This window comes from Pan troglodytes, chromosome 1 (assembly GCF_028858775.2).
Source record: "Pan troglodytes isolate AG18354 chromosome 1, NHGRI_mPanTro3-v2.0_pri, whole genome shotgun sequence".
Classification (NCBI taxonomy): domain Eukaryota; kingdom Metazoa; phylum Chordata; class Mammalia; order Primates; family Hominidae; genus Pan; species Pan troglodytes.
Genome location: NC_072398.2, coordinates 207,511,632 through 207,527,877, shown reverse-complemented (window position 1 = coordinate 207,527,877; position 16,246 = coordinate 207,511,632).

The following is a 16,246-nucleotide window of genomic DNA, read 5'->3' as shown; positions in this document are numbered from 1 at the left end:
TTTGTTTTTTTTTTTGTTTTTTTTTTGTTTTTTTTTTGAGATGGAGTTTCACTCTTGTTGCCCAGGCTGAAGTGCAATGGTGCGATCTCAGCTCACCACAACCTCCGCATCCCGGGTTCCAGCGATTCTCCTGCCTCAGCCTCCAGAGTAGCTGGGATTACAGGCATGCGCCACTATGCCCGGCTAATTTTGTATGTTTAGTAGAGATGGGGTTTCTCAATGTTGGTCCTCGAACTCCTGACCTTAGGAGATCCACCCGCGTCGGCCTCCCAAAGTTCTGGGATTACAGGCATGAGCCACGGCGCCCGGCCCCCTCTTTTTTTTTTTTTTTTTTTTTTTTTTTTGAGGCAGGGTCTCATTCTGTCACTCCAAGCAGTGGAGTGATCACAGCTCCCTCAAGTCTCAACCTCCTGGGCTTTTGCGATCCTCCCACCTCAGCCTCCCAAGTAGCTGGGACTGCAGGTGCATGACACCACGCCCGGCTAGTTCAACCTCTCTTTTTTTTTTTTTTTTTTTTGAGACGTGATGCCTCTCTGTCGCCCAGGCTGGAGTGCAGTGGTGTGATCTCAGCTCACTGCAACCTCTGCTTCACAGGTTCAAGGGATTTTTGTGCCTCAGCCTCCTGAGTAGCTAGAATTACAGGCCCATGCCACCACACCCAGCTAATTTTTTATTTTTATTTTTTATTTACTTATATTTTTATTTTTTGTATTTTTAGTACAGACAGGGTTTCATCATGTTGGCCAGACTGGTCTCCAACTCCTGACCTCAAGTGGTCCACCCACCTGGACCTCTCAAAGTGCTCAGCCTCCCTCTTATAAGGACATTTGTGGTTACATTTAGGGCCTATCCAGATAATCCAGGATAATCTCCCCATCTCAAAATCCTTAATTTAATCACACCTGCAAAATCTCTTTTGCTATATAAGTGCCATTTACAGGTTCCATGGATTAGGCCCTGGATATCTTTGGGAGCCATTACTGAGCCAATCACATCTTCCAAGGCTGTATTTCCAACCTGGACTCTTCTCTAGTTCAAGATCTATGTATCCAGCCACCTATGAGACAGTTTCATTTCACTGGCTCACAGACAGACACCTTAAACTCTACAGGTCCAAAACTGAACTCACCATCTCGTACGCCCACCCCTTGCACCAGATTGTTTTCTGTCCCTGTCTTGATGGAAGGCATTACCATGCACCCCCTCGGAGTCATCCTCTCCTCCCTTCTTCTACCAACCTCCCCTCAAACAAGTCTTGTCACTAGTCTCACCAATGAGACCACCTTCTCCATCTGCAGGCCAACCCCAGTCCAGACCACTGCCACCTCTCACTTCCTCACTGGTCTCCCTGCCCCTAATCTTGCATATCTGTTCTGTTGCTCCTCTACTTAGAACTCTTCAGTGCCCCCCGAATTGCTCTCTGAATAAAAGCCAAACTTGTTTTCATGGATGTCTAGCCCTGCATGGTCTTGCTGCTCCTGCCATTCACAGGCTGATCTCTTGCCTCTCTGTCCCCACTGTGATTGAGCCCCTTCACTGTTCTCCCCTCCGTCTGTAATGCTCTCCCACGTCCTTTCAGCAGGCCAACTTAGATGTCAATTCCTCCAAGAACCCTTCCTTGATGTACTTACTCTGGACTCCTACGGGATCCAGTATCTCCCACCACAGCAATTACCACTGTGGACTGTAATAATCAGTTTTCTGGTCTGGGGCTCTGGCCCACCTATTTATTTATTTATTTATTTATTTATTTACTACGTACTAGTCACAGGGCCAAGGGCTATACAAGCAATAGCTCACTCAATACCCACTCAATACTCACAGCAACCCTATGAGGTAGGTGACGTTATGCTTCCCATCTCACTGAAATTAAAGCTTAGAGAGATTAATTTGTATAAAGTCAGAATGAACAAGTAATATAACCAGGATTCCAACCCAGGTCTGCAAGACTTTAAAGCCTTCTTTGTTTTGTTTTATTGTTATTATTTTGAGACAGGGTCTCACTTTGTCACCCGGGCTGGAGTGCAGTGGCATGATCATGGCTCACTATAGTCTAAACCTCCTGGGCTCAAGGGATCCTCCCATCTCATCCTCCCAAGTACCTGGGACCACAGATGTGTGCCACCACACTGGGCTAACTTTTAATTTTTATTTATTTATTTATTTATTTTTGAGATGGAGTCTTGCTCTGTCACCCAGGCTGGAGTGCAGTGGCTCAATCTCGGCTCACTGCAAGCTCCGCCTCCCGGGTTCACAGCATTCTCCTGCCTCAGCCTCCCAAGTTGCTGGGACTACAGGCGCCCGCCACCATGCCCAGCTAATTTTTTGTATTTTTAGTAGAGATGGGGTTTCACCCTGTTAGCCAGGATGGTCTCGATCTCCTGACCTCATGATCCGCCCGCCTTGGCCTCCCAAAGTGCTGGGATTACAGGCGTGAGCCACCGCGCCTGGCCACTTTTAATTTTTATATGGAGGTCGGGGGGCAAGGGTCTCACTTTGCCCAGGCTGGTCTCGAACTCTTGAGCTCAAGTGATCCTCCCTCCTCAGCCTCCCAAAGTGCTGGAATTATAGGTCTAAGCCACTGAGCCTGGCCATTCTCTCTCTCTCTCTCTTTTTAAGTAAAATAACTTTTTGTTTTTACTTAAATATGTGAACAATTCAATTACAGTGAATTTTTTTCTGAACCTCCAGGTTTAGGGTAATCTTTAAGTAATCTATAGGTATTTGATATTATGTCATGCCCGACTATGTTTATATTGGATCAAAATAGAGAAGGAGAGAAAACTGTAAGGATTCCAAGTGTTTGATATACCTAATGCAAATACTGTAGTTTCAGTGCCATAATTTTAAAAATAGAACCTCTCAAGATAGCTTCTCCTCATTTCTGCATACAATCAATAAATAGAGAGTCAGGAGCAACTGCTTGAACAGTCCTCTGCTGGTACCATTACCGGAAAGGGATCCAGACCCCAAGAGAGGGTTCTTGGATCTCGCACAAAGTCCATAAAGCAAAAGCAAGTTTATTAGGAAAGTGAAGGAATACAGAATGGATAACCTACAGGCAAAGCTGCCCCCAGGGGCTGCTGGTTGTGCATTTTTATGGTCATTTATTGATTATATGCTAAACAAGGGGTGGATTATTCATGAGTTTTCCCGGAAAGGGGTGCTCAGAACTGAGGGTTCCTCCCCTTTTTAGACCCTATAGGGTGACTTCCTGACGTTGCCATGGCATTTGTAAACTGTCGGGGCACTGGTGGGAGTGTCTCTTAGCATGCTACTGTATTATAATTAGCATATAATGAGCAGTGAGGATGACCAGAGGTCACTTTGCAGCAATCTTGGTTTTGGTGGATTTTGGCTGGCTTCTTTACCGCAGCCTGTTTTATCAGCAACGTCTTTGTGACCTGTATCTCATCCTGTGACTTAGAATGCCCTGCTTTCTGGGAGTGCAGGCCAGTAGGTCTCAGCCTTATTTTACCCAGACCCTATTCAAGATGGAGTCACTCTAGTTTAAACACCTCTGATGGTATTATTAGATTCTTGTGCTTGATTTTCGTTCACTGGCAAACTGCCATGTGCCAAGAGGAGAGTCCTCTGGGGTGAAGCAGTTGGGAGGGTAAGAAATGAGCTCAGAGAGGTCCTGGGATGCTTGCTCTCTGGAGCAAGTTTTTTTCCAGATAAAATCAAACCATCAAGGGGTTGGGCACAATGGGCAACATAGTGAGACTTCGCTTCTACAAAAAATTTAAAAATTAGTCAGGTGTGATGGCACATGTCTGTAGTCCTGCTACGTTCTGCTACTTGGGAGGCTGAGGTGGGAGGATTGCTTGAGCCCAGGAGTGTGAGGCTATACACAGCTTTGATCACGCCACTGGTTAGAGACAGGGTCTCGCTCTGTCACCCAGGCTGGAGCACAGTGGCATGATCATGGCTCTGTAACCTTGACCAATCCTCCTGCGTCAACCTCCAGAGTCATTGCGACTACAGGTGCATGCCACCATGCCTGGCCTTGCTATATTCTCTTAAACTCTGCCTGATCAGAATTTTGCTCCCACAAGCCACTGAACTGCTCTCATCAAGGCCACCATGACCCCCCCACCCGCTGAACCCAGAGGTCAGTGCTCAGTCCTCATCCTGCAGCCCCTCCAGCAGCTGCCTAACATCTCCCCCATTTCTTTACTTGGCCTCAAGACACCACACTGCTTTGATTTTCTTCCTCTCGTACTGGTGGCTCCTTCTTGAACTCCTTGGTTTGTTCCTCCTCTTCTTTCTGATTTCTCAGCACTGAGGACTCCTCTCCACTCTCCATGCTCACTCCCTTGGGGATTCCACCCAGTCCCATGGCTTTAAATATCATCTAGATCCTGGTGATTCCCAACTTGTAACTCCAGCCTGGACCCTCTCCCTTGACCTGCAGATTACTATATCCAACTGCCTCCAGACACGTCTGCCTGGAAGTCTAAGGGGCCATCTTGAACTTAACCTATGCAAAGCTGAATTCCTGGCTTCCCTACCCAAAGTACCTATGCATACACACATGCACACACGCACGCACATGCACATGCACACACCTCTTCCTCGTCTAAACTGGTGACAACTTCCATTTTCTTCTTTTTTTTTTTTTTTTTTTTTTTTTGAGACAGAGTCTCGCTGTGCTGCCCAGGCTGGAGTGCAATGGCATAATCTCGGCTCACTGCAACCTCCGCCTCCCGGGTTCAAGCAATTCTCCTGCCTTAGCCTCCCGAATAGCTGGGATTACAGGTGTGCGCCACCATGCCCGGCTAATTTTTGTATTTTTTAGTAGAGACAGGGTTTCACCATGTTGGTCATGCTGGTCTTGAACTCCTGACCTCGTGATCCGCCAGCCTCGGCCTCCCAAAGTGCTGGGATTACAGGTATGAGCCACTGCACCCAGCCCACAACTTCCATTTTCTAGCGTTCAGGATGAACATTCTTGACTCTTCTCTTTCTCTCACACCCCACATCATGAAATCCATTGGCTCTATCCCTAAAATATATCTAGAACGCCACTCCTCATCATTGCACCGCTAGTGGCCTGGTCCAAGCCATTGTGATCTCTTGCCCGGATCACTGCAGGAGCCTTCATTGTGCTCTCTGCTTCCACCCTGGCTGCTCTACAGCCTATTCTTTTTTCTTTTTTCTTTTTTTTTGAGAGAGAGGGTCTCGCTCTGTTGCCCAAGTTGTAGTGCAGTGGCACAATCTTGGCTCACTGCAACCTCCCAACTTCAAGCAATTCTCATGCCTCATCCTTCCAAGTAGCTGGAATTACAGGCATGTGCCACCATGCCCAGCTAATTTTTGTATTTTTAGTAGAGATGGGGCTTCGCCATGTTGGCCAGGCTGGTCTTGAACTCCTGACCTCAAGTGATCCACCCATCTTGGCCTCTCAGAGTGCTAGGATTACAGTGTGAGCCACCATGCCCGGCCTACAGCCTATTCTCAACTGAGCAGCAAGTGACTCTGATACCAGATCATGTCATTGCACTCTGCAAAACCCTCTAATGCCTCTCACTCAAGCCAAAAGCCAAGCCTTGCATGGCCTGAGGGTCTTACCTAATCTGCCTTCCTCTGACCTCATCCCTTCTCACTCTCCCTCTCCTCCCCTGCTCCAGTCACATTGACTTCCTTAGTGTTCCTTGAATATACTTGGCACACTTGTGCCCCAGGACCTTTGCACTGGCTGCTCCTCCTGCCTGGCATGGTCTTCCCACAGATATCCACATGGCCAGTGTTCTCACTTCTTTCTGCCAAGTCTTAGCCCAAATGCTACCATCTCAGGGAGGCTTATCCTGACCACCCAATTTAAACTGCTATTGGCCAGGTGTGGTAGCTCACGCTTGTAATCCCAGAACTTTGGGATACTGAGGCAGGCAAATCACCTGAGCCCAGGAGTTCAAGATCAGCCTGGGCAACATGGCAAAACTCCATCTCTACAAAAAATTTGCTGGGTGTGGTGGCACACACCTGTAGTCCCAACTACTCGGGAGGCTGAGGCAGGAGGATCACCTGGGCCAAGGGAGGTTGAGGCTGCAATGAACTGTGACTGCACCACTGCACTCCAGCCTGGGCGACAGAATGAGACCCTGTCTCAAAAAACAAAAAGACTATGATGATGATGATGATGATGATGATGATGATGATGATGATTTGAGACAGAGTCTCAAATTGTCACCCAGGCTGGAGTGCAGTGGTGTGATCTTGGCTCACTGCAACCTCCACCTCCCAGGCTGAAGCAATTCTCGTGCCTCAGCCTCCTGAGTCGCTGGGATTACAAGCGCACACCACCATGCTCGGCTTAATTTTTTTGTATTTTTAGTAGGGACCGGGTTTCACCATGTTGGTCAGGCTGGTCTCGAACTCCTAGCCTCAGATGATCCACCTGCCTCAGCCTCCCAAAATGCTAAGATTACAGGCATGAGCCACTGTGACCAGTCAGGACGATGATTGTGTTAGGTCTACCTAGATAATCCAAGATAATCACCCATTTCAGGGTCAGCTGATTAGCAATCTTATCACCTGTAATCTTAATTTTCCCTTGCCATGTAATATCACATATTCACAGGTTCGGGGGATTAGGACATTGGATATCTTTTGGGAGTGGGGCATTATTCTGCCTACTGTGATGGGTAAGTAAGAAAACACTGTTGGCCAGGTGCAGTGGCTCATGCCTGTAATCCCAGCACTTTGGGAGGCTGAGGCGGGTGGATCATGAGGTCAGGAGTTCAAGACCAGCCTGGCCAAGATGGTGAAGACCCGTCTCTATTAAAAATACAAAAAAATTAGCCGAGCGTGATGGCAGGCACCTGTAATTCCAGCTACTCAGGAGGCTGAGGCAGAGAATTGTTTGAACCAAGGAGGCAGAAGTTGCAGTGAGCGGAGATCGTGCCACTGCACTCCAGCCTGGACGACAGAACGAGACTCCATCTCAAAAAAACAAAAAAACAAAAAAACACAAAACCCAAAAAAACGACAACAAAAAAAACACTGTTGTTGGGCAATGACATATAGGGACTTTGAGCTATGAGTATACCTGTGCTCAAAAAGCTACCAGGGGGCCGGGCGCAGTGGCTTACACCTGTAATCCCAGCACTTTGGGAGGCCGAGGCGGGCAGATCACGAGGTCAGGAGATCAAGACCATCCTGGCTAACATGGTGAAACCCCATCTCTACTAAAAATAAAAAAAAAATTAGCCGGGCCTGATGGCGGGAACCTGTAGTCCCAGCTACTCGGGAGGCTGAGGCAGGAGAATGGCGTGAACCCGGGAGGTGGAGCTTGCAGTGAGCCGAGATCGCGCCACTACACTCTAGCCTGGGAGACAGAACGAGACTCTGTCTCAAAAAAAAAAAAAAAAAAAAAAAAAAAAAAAAAAAAAAGCTACCAGGGATCAGGGATCCCCACTGCTTCCAGGATAAGGGCAAGATCTCTCAGCCTAGCAGGCAAAGCATGTCATGAATTGACCTATATTCCCATTTTATGAACAGGTACTTTCTGGCTTCCTTGCTTCCACTCTACCTGAAAGCCCTTTTCTTCCATTTATGATCTTGAAAGTCCTTCCATTGATTATGGTCAAGTTCAAATGTTGCCTCTTCCATGAAACCTTTTCAGAACCCCCAGAATGAGTCTCCCTCCACTGTTGCTACTGTGGAATTTGTCTTGATGGGAGTCATTTGTGTATGTACCAGTTGGGGGTCGTTCCCATCTAAGCGTGGGCACCTGGACCATGGAGTCCACCTCAGCATAGGTCAGCAGTTCTCACACTTGAGCGTGCATCTGAATCACCTGGAGGACTTATTAAAATGCAGACTCCTGGGGCCAACATCCAGAATTTCAGATTCAGTTGATGTGGGATGGGACCTGGTCATCTGCATTTCTTTTTTTTTTTTTTAAGACAGAGCCTAGCTCTGTCGCCCAGGCTGGGGTGCAATGGTGCGATCTCGGCTCACTGCAACCTCCACCTCCTGAGTTCAAGTGATTCTCTCCTGTCTCAGCCTCCTGAGTAGCTGGGATTACAGGTGCCCGCCACTGCACCCGGCTAATTTTTGGTATTTTTAGTAGAGACAGGGTTTCACCATGTTGGCCAGGCTTGTCTCGAATTCCTGACCTCAGGTGATCCGCCCATCTCGGCCTCCTGAATTGCTGGGATTACAGGCGTGAGCCACCATGCCTGGCCAGTCATCTGCATTTCTAACAACTACCCAGGTAATTCTGATGCTGCTGGTCTGGGGAGTACACTTTGAGAACCACAGGCACAGAAGCTGAGATGTTGTCATCAGGCTAGACCTGGCTTCAAATCTCAGCTCTGCCTCTTACTCTGTGATTCTGGATATGTCCCTATCCCTCTCCGAGCTGCTTTCTCATCTATAAAAGGATTCATCTTCCCCTCCCCACTGGGGTGATGTGAAGAGTAACAGGCTTAGGACAATTACGATGTGAGGAGTAATAGGCCTAGGACAATTACGATGTGAGGAGTAACAGGCTTAGGACAATTCCAATTAGGACAATTGCAGGTTCTTAATAAAAGGCCTGAAGCTCTACCTCTAAAATTTTCCTCCCCCTGTGTTTTGGCTTCCTAGTAGGTGCTCAATAAAAACTTGTGAATTGGTTTTAGGGGAAACTACTGCCTTGGACACTTGGAAAAAAGGTGCTGGCAGCCGGGCGCGGTGGCTCACGCCTATAATCCCAGCACTTTGGGAGGCAGAGGACAGCGGTTCACTTGAGGTCAGGAGTTCAAGACCAGCCTGGTGAAACCCCATCTCTACTTAAAAAAAAAAAAAAATTAGCTGGGCTTGGTGGCGTGTGCCTATAGTCCTGGCTACTCGAGAGGCTGAGGCATGAGAATCGCTTGAACCCAGGAGGTGGAGGTTGCAGTGAGCCGAGATTGTGCCACTGCACTCCAGTCTGGGCAACAGAGCAAGACTCTGTCTCAAAAAAAAAGCTGGCAACACGAGAAGTGGTGGGTATGTCTGGGTCAAAGGAATGAATGACCTTCACACTGGTGAGCATTTTCCTGACAATAACAATCACGTCAGAAGTGACAGCAGATCAACTGTATTGCAAGTTCATGGTTATTTACCCACAAAAGCTTCCCTAGTACCTCCAAGGAACCTGGTGGCTGGTGGCCCTGCCAGGGTTACAGAGCTCAAGGGAAGGTGGTGGTCCTCAAAGGGCTCAGACCATGAGGAAGATTTGTGTAAGTAGAGAAATAATGAGGCCAGGCTCATACCTGTAATCCCAAAACTTTGGGAAGCTGAGGCAGGAGGATGGCTTGAGCCCAGGAGTTTGAGAGCAGCCTGGGCAACTTAGTGAGACCCCATCTCTTAAAAAAAATACAAAAATTAGCCAGGCATGGTGGTGTGCATCTATAGTCCCAGCTACTTGAGAGGCTGAGATAGGAGGATGACCTGGACCCGGGAAGTCGATGCTGCAGTGAGCTGTGATTGTGCCACTGCACTTCAGTCTGGGCAACAGAGGTAGACCCTATCTCAAAAAAAAAAAAAAAAAAAAAAAAGGGCCAGGAGCAGTAGCTCACGCCTGTAATCCCAGCACTTTGGGAGGCTGAGGCGGACAGATCACAAGGTCAGGAGTTCGAGACCAGCCTGGCCAATATGGTGAAACCCTGTCTCTACTAAAAATACAAAACTTAGCTGGGCGTGTGGCGGGCACCTGTAGTCCCAGCTACTTGGGAGGCTGAGGCAGGAGAATCGCTTGAACCCGGGAGGCAGAGGTTGCAGTGAGCCCAGGTCGTGCCATTGCACTCCAGCCTGGGCGACAGAAGGAGTCTCCATCTCAAAAAAAAGAAGAAGAAAAGAAAGAAATAACAGGATCAGGCTTGTCCCAGGGACCTGAAAGTACAGCCTAGTAGTGGTGGTGGGATAGGGGATTGCTGGCCTTAGGGCACTCATTGTCTGGGAAGAGGATTCCCTGTGGCTGGGACACTGCCTACAGGCTTCCCCAAGGGCCTGTTTCCTTAGAATACCAAATACACACACGTGCAAATCGTGCTTTCTTTGCTGCTCCTGAAGCCAGGTGTCTTCTCACAGTTTATATTTGAGGGACCACTAGTCAAACTGTTTGTGGGCAAAAGACTGTGTCTTTGTTTCCCCAGAATCTGGCAGTGTACACACACAGAAAATCTTAAAGGTCAGAATGGAGCCCCCATAATGCCAGTTAGGAGGCTGGACCACATGGAAGTCACAAGCATGGCCCTTGGAGCTTAGATGGCCACGTTGCAGTCTGGTTGTATCACCAGGACCGGGACTAGGGTGAGGCAGGTGAAGTGCCTCTCTTGCTCACCCTTACTAGCTGTGTGACCTCACATAAGTAAATTCACCTCTTTGAGCCTCACTGGCAATAATAATGCCTATTCTATAAGGTTTTTGAAAAGATTGCCTAGAAAAAAACCTGGTCACTAAAGAGATCTCAATAAAAGGTAGCTTTTCCCAATTTCTGCATTTGGCAGAGTGGCCACCAGAGGGCAGTGGTCCCCAAGCTGGGAAAATAACCTGCCTGGGCAGAGGCCTAGCTAGCGCTGACCGGGCGAACAGTTCGAGTGGTCAGGGATCCCTTTAATTGAGGGACTACACGCTCCAGGAAGGGGTGTGTGGCCATAACTGGGTCAACACAACCACCAGCCAACAGATACACTGGGCATCCTGCTGGTCACCCTTTGCTGTGGTCACTTGTTTCAAGCGATTCTCTTGCCTCAGCCTCCTGAGTAGCTGGGACTACAGGCACACGCCGCCACGCCTGGCTAATTTTTTGTATTTTAGTAGAGATGGGGTTTCACTGTGTTGCCCAGGCTGGTGGTGAACTCCTGAGCTCAGGCAATCCTCCCGCCTCAGCCTCCCAAAGTGCTGGGATTGTAGGCGTGAGCCACCACACTTGGCCCTGTTCTACATATTTTAACCATGGGGCCACCTGGCCTTTTCCCAAACAGCTCCTTCTGCCTGCTGTGCAGCCTTCTCCCCTTCTTTCCTTTGGCAAGCATCTCCTTCAGGCCCCATCCCCAACCCTCTCTGAGTCCATCTTTCCATAGATGGAGCCCATCCGAGCTCCCAGAGCATTCTATTCTTCCTTGATGGTGGCATTTATAACACTTTATTAAACGACATATTTATAAGACATGAAGTTTGGCTAGAGGTTAAGAGTAGGGTTTCCTGGGGCTGCATGGCCTGGGCTCTATCACATGTTGTGTGACTTTGTACACATTGCCCAACCTCTCTGAGTCTCAATTTCCTCATTTGTAAACATGGGGCTAATAACAATACCTACTTTATAGGGTTTTGCCAGAAACCATTTAGCCATAACTTTTAATGGCAAAAAGTGCAATTACTTTTGCACCAACCTAATAAATGATTTTTTTTGTTGTTGTTGTTGTTGTTTGTTTGTTTGTGGTTTTTTTTTTTTTTGGTTGTTTGATACGGGGTCTCACTCTGTTGCCCAGGCTGGAGTGCAGTGGCATGCTTATGACTCACTGCACCCTAGACCTTCTGGGCTCAGGTGATCCTTCCAGCTCAGTCTCTCAAAGGGCTGGGACTACAGGCCACCACCATGCCTGGCTAATTTTTGTATTTTTTGTAGAGATGGGGTTTCACTATGTTGTCCAGGCTGGTCTCAAACACATGGGCTTAAGTGATCCATCTGCCTCCCAAAGTGCTGGGATTACAGATGTGAGCTACCACGCTTGGCCAGAAGCTAAATGATGTTATGCACACGAGGCCCTAATTTGTTGAATAAATGAATGAGCAAGTAAGTGAATCCACTGGGCTGTGAGCTCCTCAAGAATAAGGATTGTTTTCTTTCTTTTTTACATTTTGCAATGTCTGAATCCCAGTGTGGGCGTTGCATGTTATCTGGTGCAGTGGTCCTCCTGACCAGTATCCTCAACATCACCTTGGAGCTTGTTAGAGATGCCCTTTTTTTTTTTTTTTTTTTTTTTTTCCAGATGGAGTTTCACTCTTGTTGCCCAGGCTGGAGTGCAATGACACAATCTCAGCTCACCGCAACCGCCGCCTCCCAGGTTCAAGCAATTCTCTGGCCTCAGCCTCCCAAGTAGCTGGGATTACAGGCATACGCCACCACACCCGGCTAATTTTGTATTTTTAGTAGAGACAGGGTTTCTCCATGTTGGTCAGACTGGTCTCGAACTCCCCACTTCAGGTGAGCTGCCTGCCTTGGCCTCCCAAAGTGCTGGGATTACAGGCATGAGCCACCACGCCCAGCCCAGAAATATCCATTTTTAGGTCCCACCCGTGACCTACTGAATCAGAAATTCTAGGGATGGAGCCCAGCAAGCTGTACTCTAACAAGCCCTCTGATTCTGATGAGCGCTAAAGTTTGGGATCTACCAGCCAGCACATAGAGGCTCAAAGGTGTTTGTCTAAATATATGTTCAAATCCATAAGCTTTATGTGGTTTGAATTAGAATTGGCTGTAAGCTCCATAAAATGAGGGGGCATGGTTTCCCTAGCACCAGGTAGAGGCAGGCGCATAGTAGATGCTCAAAAAAGGTCTGTGGGCCGGGCTCAGTGGCTCATGCCTGTAATCCCTCCTGCTTGGGAGGCAGAGGCAAGCAGATCACTTGAGGTCAGGAGTTTGAGACCAACCTGTCCAACATGGCAAAACCCCATCTCTACTAAAAATACAAAAATTAGCCGGGTGTGGTGGTGGGCGCCTGTAGTCCCAGCTACTCAGGAGGCTGAGGCACGAGAATTTCTTGAACCCTGGAGGTGGAGGTTGCAGTGAGCCAAGATCGTGCCACTGCACTCTAGCCTGAGCGACATAGCAAGACTCTGTCTCAAAAAAAAAAAAAAAGGAAAAGTTTTGTGAAACAAATGAACAAATGAGTGAAGAGCCCTTTTGGTTCTTTTAATGGTTCTCAGTATCTCAGATTTTCCAAAGTTCAGTTTCATTACCTGTTCTCTCTTCCAGGATCTGTGGAAGGATCTACAAGCAAAGTAAACAGCTTAATATACATAACAAAAAAGTATTGTCACACTGTGGAGCACTTTGAAACTCTCAGTTAGAACCCCCGAAAGGTCTGGTTTTCTATCCCTGCTGCAACTCAGAGCTTGAGGCACCTCAAGAATCCTGCTGCGGCCGGGCACAGTGGCTCACACCTGTAATCCCAGCACTTTGGGAGGCCAAGGCGGGCGGATCACAAGGTCAGGAGTTCGAGACCATCCTGACTAACACGGTGAAACCCCGTCTCTACTAAAAATACAAAAAATTAGCCAGGCGTGGTGGTGGGCGCCTGTAGTCCCAGCTACTCGGGAGGCTGAGGCAGTAGCTGAGGCTGAGGCAGGAGAATGGCGTGAACCTGGGAGGCGGAGTTTGCAGTGAGCCGAGATTGTGCCACTGCACTCCAGCCTGGGTGACAGCGTGAGACCTTGTCTCAAAAAAAAAAAAAAAAAAAAAAGAATCCTGCTGCAGATGCACACCTGCCAGGCCTTGGCCACCCAGGGAAAGAGGAAGCAATTTCTTAAGGCAGGTAAACACCCTTGACAAGGAGGGAGCAGTAGTTATGACCCCACCTTGGAACAGGGTAGATGCCCAATAAATGTCTGATAAATAAATGGCACTTGTTCGGGACAGCATTATAGTTAATTGCATAAGTTCTAAACAGACTGGCAGGGGCTTTTTTCTTATTCCTTGTTTTATTGCTTTGTCCAGGATCACTAATACGATGTTGATTTGTAGGAATGATACTGGATGTCCTTCTCTCATTTCTGAAGTTTCACCATTAAGTTTGATATTTGCTGTGGAAAGTAATTCCTGTGTATTCTTATTTAGCTATCAGGTTTCTAAAAACCGTGAATGAGTGTTGAATTTTTCAAGTGTTTTTCCTGTATCTATGGAGATGGTCACATGGGTTTTTCCTTTAATTTGTTAATGTGAAGGGTTGAACTGATTGCTAAATAAGAATACCCAGGAACCATCACCATATCACTTTTAGAATATTTTAATCACACCCCCATAAGACTCTGTGTCCATTAGCAGTCTTCTCCCCTCCCCAACAACTTTAAATAACCATGAATCCCTATAAATTTGCCTATTCTGGATATTTTATGTAAGTGAGATCATATAGGTTGGGCATGGTGGCTCACACTTATAATCTCAGTACTTTGGGAGGCCAAGCCAGGAGGATCACTTGAACCCAGGAGTTTAAGATCAACCTGGGGAACATAGTGAGACTTCGTCTCTATAAAAAAAATCAAACAATTAGCTGTAGGTTGGTTTTTTACTTTCTTGATGATGTCCTTTGCAACAAAGAAGTTTTTAATTTTAGGCTGGGTGTGGTGGCTCACGCCTGTAATCCCAGCACTTTGGGAAGCTGAGGCGGGTGGATTATGAGGTCAAGAGATCGAGACCATCCTGGCCAACATGGTGAAACTCCAAATACAAAAAGTAGCCTGGCGTGGTGGCAAGCGCCCGTAGTCCCAGCTACTTGGGAGGCTGAGGCAGCAGAACCACTTGAACCTGGGAAGTGGAGGTTGCAGTGAGCCAAGATTGTGCCATCGCACTCCAGCCTGGCAGCAGAGAGAGACTCCATCTCAAAAAAAAAAAAAAAGCTTTTGATTTTAATGAAGTCCAATTAATCTATTTTCTTCCTTTTGTTGCTTGTGCTTCTGGTGTCATATTTAAGAAATTATTACTTTGAGAGGTGAGGCAGGAGGATCACTTGAGGCTAGGAGTTCAAGACCAGCCTGAGCAACACAGGAAGAACCTGTCTCTATAAAAAATTTAAAAATTAACTAAGCATGTTGGCAGGCAAGTGCCTGTAGTCCCAGCTACACAGGAGGCTGAGGCAGGAGGATTGCTTGATCCCAGGAGGTCGAGGCTGCCGTGAGTTTTGTTCACACCACTGCACTCCAGCCTGGGCGACAGATGAGACCTTGTCTCAAAAAAAAAAAAAAAAAAAAGTAAGAAATTGTTGCCTAATATAAGGTCACAAAGACTTATGCCTATGCTTTTTCCTAAAAGTTGTATAGTTTTAGCTCATATATTTAGATCTTTGATTCATTTCTGAGTCAAATTTTGTATATGTTGTGAGTTAGGGGTCCAACTTCATTCCTTTTTTTTTTTTTTGAGATGGAGTCTCACTCTGTCACCCAGGCTGGAGTGCAGTGGCGCCATCTCTGCTCACTGCAACCTCCACCTCCCGGGTTCAAGCAATTCTCCTGCCTCAGCCTCCCGAGTAGCTGGGATTACAGGCATGCACCACCATGCCTGGCTGATTTTTGTATTTTTAGTAGAGATGGGGTTTCACGTTGGCCAGGCTTGTCTTGAACTCCTGACCTCAGGTCTCCTCCTTCTTCTTTCTTCTTCTTCTCTCTCTTTCTGAGGCAGGGTGTCACTCTGTCACTCAGGCTGGAGTGCAGCTCCATCTTAGCTCATTGCAACCTCTGCTTCCTGGGTTCAAGTGATTCTCCTGCCTCAGCAGTCAAAGTAGCTAGAACCACAGGCATGCACCACCATACCCAGCTAGTTTTGTTTGTTTTTTGTAGAGACTATGTCTCACTATGTTGCCCAGGCTGGTCTTGAACTCCTGAGCTCAGGTAATCCACCCGCCTTGGCCTCTCCAAGTGCTGGGATTACACGCGTGAGCCACCGCGCCTGGCCTACTTATTGTCTTTGTAGGTTTTTCTATTCTTCATGTCTCATGTACATGGAATCATATGTGATTTTTTGTGACTTGCTTCTGTCATTTAGCACCATGTTTTTGAGGATCATATTGTAGAATGTATCAGTACCTCATTCCTCTATATAGTTGAATAGTATTCCATTGTATGAATCTAATACATTTTGTCTTTCTGTTCACCAGTTGATGGATATTTAGGTATTTCCAGTTTGGGGCTATTATGAATAATGCTGCTAGAACCATTTGTGTCCAAGTCTTGTCTTTGCATAGACATATGTTTTCATTTATCTTGAAGCAGAAATGATCCTACTTCAAGTAGGAATAATTCTATACCTAGGAGTAAAATTACTGGGTCTTATGGTAGTTTTATGTTTATCTTTTTGAGGAGCTGCCAAACTTTTCCAAAGTGGCTACAAATTTTACATCCCCAACAATGTATGAGGAACTTCAACAATGTATTGGGAACTTCTGAGTGTTTCCTCATCTATAAAGTGGGAATAAGAGTAACTCTGATTTCCTGAGGTTGTTGTGAGCATTAAATGAGATTAGGGTGTATGAAGGCCAGGAAACCTTCCAAAATGACC